An 8,510-nucleotide genomic window follows, 5' to 3' on the forward strand; every position below is an offset into this window, starting at 1 on the left:
TAAATCAAAGACGTAGTCCTACATCAAAGTTAAAATTCATATTTCTCAAAAACGTATCTTTTCAAAATCCCCAAGAAAATTATGTGAAAATTATATGCCTTTACAATTTCATCGGAAGATGGGCACTTTTACAGGGAAAAAGTTTTTCAACTTTTTCATGGTTTCTAAGAGAAAATTACAACTAATCTTAATTTTGTTTCAAGCCAAGATAGCGAAATAGTGTATTCGATAATGTTATTATAATGGGTTATTTAAATATGAACTGTTATTAAAATATGAACTTTCGTTCAAGACGTCAACTTTCTGTCTATTGTAGTTTCTGGAATATGAGGAATTTTTGTATGAAGAAAATAATGTTTTACTCGTAACATTTTTGTGTGTAAATACTCGCGTTTGACATCTTCTTGACATATTTCTAAATAGAAAAAAGTTAACAGAGCATGTAAATCGCGATAATTCACACATAAAAGTGTTACGAGTTCAACATTAATAGTAGTTTTTCAAAGCAAAAATTTGAAAAGTTCACACTGGATTTTGACTAACGATTTTTTGAAAGAAAGATCAATGATTTCGAATACGCCCTTTTAAAAAATCAGTCGTAATTTAAATTGATAATATTATAATGAAAACTCTGATTTTAGGTAGTGTCCATCATTAGCACCAAATTTTATCAAAAAATCGGAGAGGGTCGAGTTAAAAAATGTGTTTCGATGACTGGATCGTTCGTTGGGGTCTATTTTGAAGACAATAATATAAATTTAAATTAAAAATAAAGCATTTTCTTGAAAAACACAAATTCCCGGTATATATTCAACAGCATGTATGTTAACATTGTTGACTTGGCACTTCTCAACGTAGGATTTCGTCTTTCGGGAACATCCCCCAATACAAATTGAAAACATCTAGATTCTATCGCCTATTGTTCATCCATTTTTCGATGGGTGTAAGAGATTTTCGCACCAATCCATCAGTCTTTTTATTCTTTTTATATCTTTTTATGTTTTTTCACCCAACTTTTGTGACTTAATCAGTTATTTACGTTTTTTAGTACTTTTGTTTAAATATACCCAAACTCATCCGCAATTTTGGCATTTTCTCACAAAATTTGCTCCGCACTCAAACGGTTCAAGATAAACATAGTCCTTCGTTGGAAGTGATGTGTTTTTCTTTATCGGCATCAGCAGTCCATGTTCATTTCAGCGACTGTAAATAATTGATGGAATAGAGTGGAATGTCAGCTCGATAACATTATCTATACTGGGCCAAAATTTTGCCAATTTCTGATTAAAACAATCAATAATTGCACCGCCGCTGCAGTGTTATTGTCACTGGTGTTTGCTTGCTGTAAATGTCCCTAATGAAAAACATAAATAGCCATATCAAAATTACAGTTGAATGAGGCTTGGGAATCATTTGTGATTGAGTTCACCTCCAAGTGATAAGTTGTTTTGCAAGCCACTTCTAGCTGCAGCCGCTATTGCATTATATTGCAGAAAAGTACAAAACAAATAAGCACTGCACCGAGCAATTGTTTTTACGGCACGTTTATGGCGCCATTGCTCAGTTTTGCGACAGTATCCACTGTTGAACGTAAGCTCACCTATTTCCCAGCACCTGATAAGGGTTTACAGTTCTACTAACCTACAAATGCGACGTCGTCGCAGTACAAAGCGCTCAGGTACTCGCCGTGAACAACGTGACTGAACGGTCACTGTATTTACTCGAGGTTAGACATTTATCCTTCAGGTTGAACATCTCAATGCAACAGGGGAAAAATCTTTATCACCACGCGGCGACCTTTCAACTGAAAATCACTTTGCGGCCTCTGTTATCGTTCAATGGCTAGCCGATGGTGATTTTATACAACGTTTCCTCGGGTACAGGGCATCGGAAAACATCGGTGGAAAATAAGCTGCTTTGCTCAAAACAGAAACGCAATTTGTGTATAATTAAACGCACATTGTTGTGAACAGTCAAACACAATAACAAACTCCGATGGAAAACGTTTCAAGGCATCAAATTGCACGAGAGTGTGCTCTCGAATTGGCAAGCGGGTAAGCTGATACGCAAAAACACAACCGAACTCCGTTGGATCGAGGGAACGCAACCGAGATGTGGTACAGAGATGAATCAATATTCCATCCCAACGCATTTGATGGACCGCCTCCAGTTCATTGTGGTCAGAAGATTGAGCGTTCTATGATCTAATAACTGCGCCAGGTTTATTAGATCACAGAACAATTTACCTGATCGTGTGATGTTACGTACATGTCACCGAATATGGACACACGCGGTGTTGACCCAGCTACTGCAACTCTATCAATGGACATGTGACTAGCCTAGTCGAAATAATAAATATTACCCGCCAACCGTCGTGGCTGTGTGTGGTTTGCGATTTGAGATTTTTGTTCGTTCACAATTTCAGCAGGTCGTACGGGTCGGTCAGAGCGCAACCGAGTGATCTCAGCCCCGTTGGTGATCACATGTACCGCCGCTCATTTGTATATATGGAAGGTTGTTTTCACCGACGTTCGCTGCTATACAATCGTAAACTGCCAGTGGAGTATAGCTGCAGGTCGTGTGTGAGTTTGCGTCATTATCTCGTCATTTCTCCTCCCATTTCGATAGGCAGTGTGTTACGGGGGCTGCCCCTCCGAATGACCGACAAATGACTCCAACAATCGAATGAATTGTGGGTGGATTGTGGGACGAAGGAAGACCTAGATATAATTGAAATCATTCACAGCAACTGGTTGAGTTTAGCGAATGACTGCTAGAGCTAAAGACTCATACTGCTTATTTATTCAAAACGACAAAATATTGATTTGGCAAACATTGTAATAATCAGTTTCACATTCCTTGCGATACAGCATCAATAACAGTTGCAAAACATCTGATAAGCTCCAACGTCCTCCGGATGAACAACAGATAACATTTCGTATGACAACGAAGCTGTGAGAATTCTACAAACTCTGAGTACAAAATTATTAGCCCTCATTTGTGCAAATAGTAAGCGTTCAAATGTTTGTATTCGTAATACTGAAGGTGCATCTCACTACGGTGTATCAAAAAAAATCATTAACAAAAATTTCATCAAAAATTTAAGTACTAAAACAAATATTGAAATTTTGAAAAAAATTTCTTTGCGCGTTGTTGCCCGATACAATTTTTTTTTCATATTTCCAAAAGGTCTGGCTGGGTAAGGGAGTAAAAAGTCACCCCAAACCAAATCACCAGCTGTATGGAAAATATTGTATAGGGTACTAAATAAAACATTTTGGCAATAGTACCACATATTTGAGTCCTTATATGGTACACCATAGGATTTCTCTAATTTTTATTTAAATGCGTTCGTATTATGTGTCTTTTTTCTACATGTGGCGTAGTTTTTTCCTGAATTTTTAAGAGAATTGCGAGACAAAAAAAATATTTTCTTCATTATTATTCTTATTTTCTTGAAATAGATTATTTTATTGTATTCGTGGTTTTCAATTGAAAAATTGAAATAAAAAAATAATACTAATTTGCATTTTTTTTTAAGTTTTTCTTAATCCGAATGATCTCCACAAGGATTTTATTTTTCTCACAGAGCTCGTACTACTGATTCCTATGAATTTGGTAAACAATCTAAATCCTATGTAAAGATAATCTCATATATTTGAAGATACGAGAAAAAAAATCTTTGTACAGCGCAATGCTCTAAATATACCGATACAATTTAGACATATGAAAACAAAATTTAAATAAATATTAAAGCAGTACTGGGTCTTAAAATTCAAAATAAATTAAAAATGCGCAAAGCCCAATTTTTTTTTCGCGCAACCCTCTTAAAAATTAATGAAAAAAATTCGCTTCATGTGGAAAAAACAACACATACCAACGCACTTAAATAAAAATTAGAGCAAAATTGGGTCTCAAAGTAATATTTTTTTTCAAAATTTCGAAATTCCTGAAAAAATAAATTTTTTTTTGTACCGCGAAAAAACCTCTAAAAATTCTAAAAAAAACATACTTAAAATAAACGTAGGGAGAAATTTGAATACAAACTAGAGTAGTACTGAATCTCAAAATGAAAAAAAATATTAAATTTAATTTAGAATTGAAAAAAAAAATAATTTAATTTTTTTTATTATTTGATTTTTTGATGAAAAAATTGTTTTTGATGAAAATATTGATCGATACACCTTAACTTTCAGTATTTTTTTTTTCATATTTTTGTCTCAAAGTTATTGAGAATGGCGAGAAAAAAAACGAAAAGCATTTTTCACCATAGATCATATAAGGTGTACCATATAAGGACTCAAATATATGGTACTACTGCCAAAATGTTTTATTTAGTACCCTATACAATATTTTCCCTATAGCTGGTCATTTGGTTTGAGGGCACTTTCTACAAGCTTACCCTTTGGTCGTTTGGAAATATAAAAAAATATTTTTTAGTGCCGCGCAACACTGAAAAAAATCACACATATCTAGAAAAGCTGTATGAGCACCTTTAAATATGAATTAGAGTAGTATTGAATCTCTAAATCCCAAAAAAAAAAAATTAAAATCTCAATATTTTTTTCAATACTCTCTCTGTCAGTCTGATATTATTTTTTTTTTGATATTTTTTCTTGATACACCGTAGTAAGATGCACATTCAATATTTTTTCAAACTTTTATCTCGAAGCTTTTGAGGATAGCGTGAAATAAACGAAAAAATACGTTTTTCACTATAGATCCTATATTAAACCACATAAGGGTTCAATTAAACCGCCAAATTTTCTTATTTAATATCCTATACAATATTTGCTATACAGCTTGTAATTCGGTTTGGGGGCACTTTTTACTCCCTTACCCGGCCAGGCCCTTTCGTGAAAAATAAATAAATTTTTTCATGAAATCAGTCCCTCTTACTTTGGTGACGTTTCAAAGTTCAGTTTAATTACGCGCGACTTTGTGTGAGCCCTCCAGAGATTGGAAACCTATCCTGAGAGAAAAAAAAAAGATGAAAGAAGCTGCCAAATGTCATTTTTATCATTTATAACAATAAAGAAAATATTTCTTTAGATAAATAATCAAATAATTGTACAATGCCAAATATTATCCAAACGCGCTAAATCCCACATTTTGATTGACCCAATTTGTGCTTTTCAAATTATATCGACCAAAAGGAGCGACTAGAGTTGCAACGAAATCCAATTTGAATGCATCAATACCAATGCGAACACACTCGTAACCATCCAACTTGCATATCATTTTATTCAACAGAAATAAGAAAAATAAGAAAACGAATCCAATATATAGATGTTGGTGGCCCTGGCCTAGTTAACCTCAGACTCGCACCAGCTAGCGAGTAGAGCAAAAGTCTTTCCTAATACTGGTATCACATACAACTGTTTTGCTTCTAGGTTGCGTTACGAGTCACCATGAAAAAACTGTTTTGACGTAGGATTACGTCTTTCGGGAACACATTGGGTACAAATTGAAAATCGAAAATCGAGCACATCGTGAAAATTGTCCAATTTCAAACGCTTACCGCTCAGTAATTTCATGATGGATTGATAAAATTTTGCGTCAATCGATTTCAGCACTCCATAACAATTTTTTATATTGAATAAAATAATATATGTCATGAAACTAATCATCGAACAATTGAAAATTCTCAACCCCTATCCTAACGGCAATACCCACTTCTGACTGGTCAAAATTGACGACACATGCGGTGGTTTTCTAACAGATACATCAAAACCAAGCTGCCTGGGGGGAAATCGACATTGCAAATACAGTAAAACCTGTTTTTGTGCGATTTTCTCTTCTTGTGCGGTTTTTTTGTGCGATTTTTTTTGTGCGGTGCTTGAAAAGAAGCATATTTGATGAAGTTATCGTCCATTTAGTTTTTTTTCGATGGTTTATATGCATTTCAGTGCGAAAAAAGCATATTCGCATCTCAATCATCCACTTCTGAAATCATTCTCGTCTTCTCATCAAATGCTCTAAGTTTTTATAAGTTTTTGCATGATTTCTAACAGCAACACGTATCGACATGTAACTAAAAGCACAAAACAGCCACGCGCAACCGAAAAGGCAAAGTGTCCCATCGCAAAGCAGGGAAACAAAAGGAAATTGAACGGTGAATGGCGTGGATTTGAGTTATTTTCTTGGGGGAAACTTTTTTTTTTAGGTCCCTATCTACCGCACAATTTTTTTTTCAAAATGTGCATCGAACACGATTTTTTAAAGGTGCTGGTGAAGTTTTGCACGATTTTTTTATGCGAATTTTTTGTGCGGTCCCTACCCAGCAAACATTGAATAGCATAACAAGCGTATATATAACATCGTATGCCCTAAATTTTGGTTGGCATATAATGCGCCTAACTGGCATATGCATGCAAAAGTGGAGGCCATATACATACATGGCAAATGCTTACCGAATTAGTTTATTATTTTATATATACATATGAGTATTTATATTTGTAGAAATGATAATTATTTAATTTACTTGTGTTGTGAGTGGAATACAAATGTTTAAAATGGCACAGATTGATGTTTGGTGAAAACTGATCCGATGTGGGTTCGAACTCCGGTCGTCTGGATTATCATCCACCAGCTATCTCGCGCGGCTATCTGAAATTTAATTCAACAGCGATTAAAACTCATACATATGATTCGATATGATATAACCTAATACATTCTATGCAGTAGGATCAGTCATTCCTGGTTGCCGATTTTATTATTTAGGAAAAGGATCTTTGATTTCCCTATTATAGAAACCAAATATATATTATCATTGAACTGGAATAATAAAAAAATTAATGAATATCAATGAAACTATCTCAATTTTAAATTATTTTTATTACAATTTTTTCACTCTATATTATTGGTTTTCTCAATCATATCCAACTAAATTCTGATTACTATTACAATGAATATAAGTGGTTTTGACCAAGTTGCGCTATGTTGTAGTGTGTATCTCGTTCTACGCAGAGCATACTGCTCATTTAAGCTCTTCAAATCATTCATACTGCTTGTAATCAACTTGAACAGAATTTCTTCATGCTGGAAGGATTTACGGAACATGTCATGTAATTTTTCAGCTCGTATCTTTGCAGGCGGCAGTTTGATGGTTTGAGGAAAATATTTTCAAAACGTCCTGGTTCAGATAGCTTTTATCAACACCAATGTACAGTCAGAAGTGCAATGAAGTACTTGAGAATCATTTACTTCTGTTTTCACATCAAAACCACCGTGATAATTGGGCATCAGTTCATAACATCCGGAAAGCCAAGACATGGTTTCTGCAGATTCTGGACTGGTCCGCTTGTTTACCAGATCAAAACCCTACAAGAACTTATGAGAAGCTATCGTACGAATAGTAGATGCAGCTTATAAGCAGTATGAGTGATTTGAGATTAAACAAGCAATATCCTCTGGGTAGAACGAGATACACACTACAACATGTCAAAACTACCCCGAATGGGTTGTTTGATCTGTTTGAGAACTAAAGATGACCTAAGAATTAAAAACTTATTGTAATTCGTGTGAAATTGACGTGAATTTTGTAAAGAAGTGAGAGTTTTTCCATCTGGTTCTATAATTATGAAACACTAGAATTTTTCATTTTTTATTGTTTCGCGCCTGAACACAAAAATAAAGTTCGAATGCCCAGAATCTTAAATGAAGGTAGTTATTACATCCTACACTATATACTTCAATTTAACCGACTTATTACATATCTCTGGAAACTCAGAAAAAATTAGTGGTTCTACAGTTGTGAAACGTAGTGTATTAGTTACTAGCTGAGGTGGTGTACTTAAATTTCTAAATCGTTCACAAAGGAATTGGGAAATACTTACAACTTCAAGCTCAGAAGTTTCAAAACGTGTATGAAAAAGGCCACTATGTTGTTTTCGTAAGTAATAAACGACCAGGAGCTGTCAAACTATATGGCAGATGTTGGTGGAAGGGCTGCTAACATACTTATATTTAATTTGGTTGAAAATTGTACCACTTTTTTTTACAAGCCTTGTCCGAAACTGCTCCCCCCTTTACCCTACTGTTTACTGAGAAATATATAACGTCAATCCATAATTCCTAGTAAAGGTTATGGCTTCCGTTTCAACTTACCCCAGTGTAGCTTATATATTTTTCCCGATCATCAAAGTGAAGCGACCAACATCTAGTCATTCCTATGGTGCTCAATTCGGGATCTGTATTTGTGGCGCAAAGTTATATATTTGAAGTATATTCCCAGCATCAAAAGGGTTTCCGGAGGGGGCGATTGAATTGAAACAATTACCAATTAGCCGCCTATCAAGTGGATTCAATCACTACCCACTGCTGCTCGCGTAAGCAAATTCAGCATCAGTATGTCGATCGGGGAATCAATTAATCAAGCTTTGTCAGTGCAGCACAAACTTGTGAACGCAATCTCAGCTCGGCGATGGCGCGCTGACACCGAAGCGAGGCACGTGCCCGGAAATGACATAAATGATAAGGATAAAGGTAAGCTCATTGGCGTCACATTT

At 35.0% G+C, this 8,510-nt stretch overlaps 1 long non-coding RNA gene across 1 annotated transcript; it reads right to left on the bottom strand.

Moving 5' to 3' along the window:
• Positions 1 to 6,483: 6,483 nt before the first annotated feature.
• LOC129771003 (uncharacterized) lies at positions 6,484 to 8,245 on the bottom strand. The gene is made up of 3 exons (XR_008742254.1): positions 7,839 to 8,245; positions 6,674 to 6,777; positions 6,484 to 6,609 (listed from the first exon to the last, which is right to left on the bottom strand). It is a non-coding gene; the product is annotated as an uncharacterized LOC129771003 (long non-coding RNA).
• Positions 8,246 to 8,510: the final 265 nt, after the last annotated feature.

This window comes from Toxorhynchites rutilus, chromosome 2 (assembly GCF_029784135.1).
Source record: "Toxorhynchites rutilus septentrionalis strain SRP chromosome 2, ASM2978413v1, whole genome shotgun sequence".
NCBI classification, from domain to species: domain Eukaryota; kingdom Metazoa; phylum Arthropoda; class Insecta; order Diptera; family Culicidae; genus Toxorhynchites; species Toxorhynchites rutilus.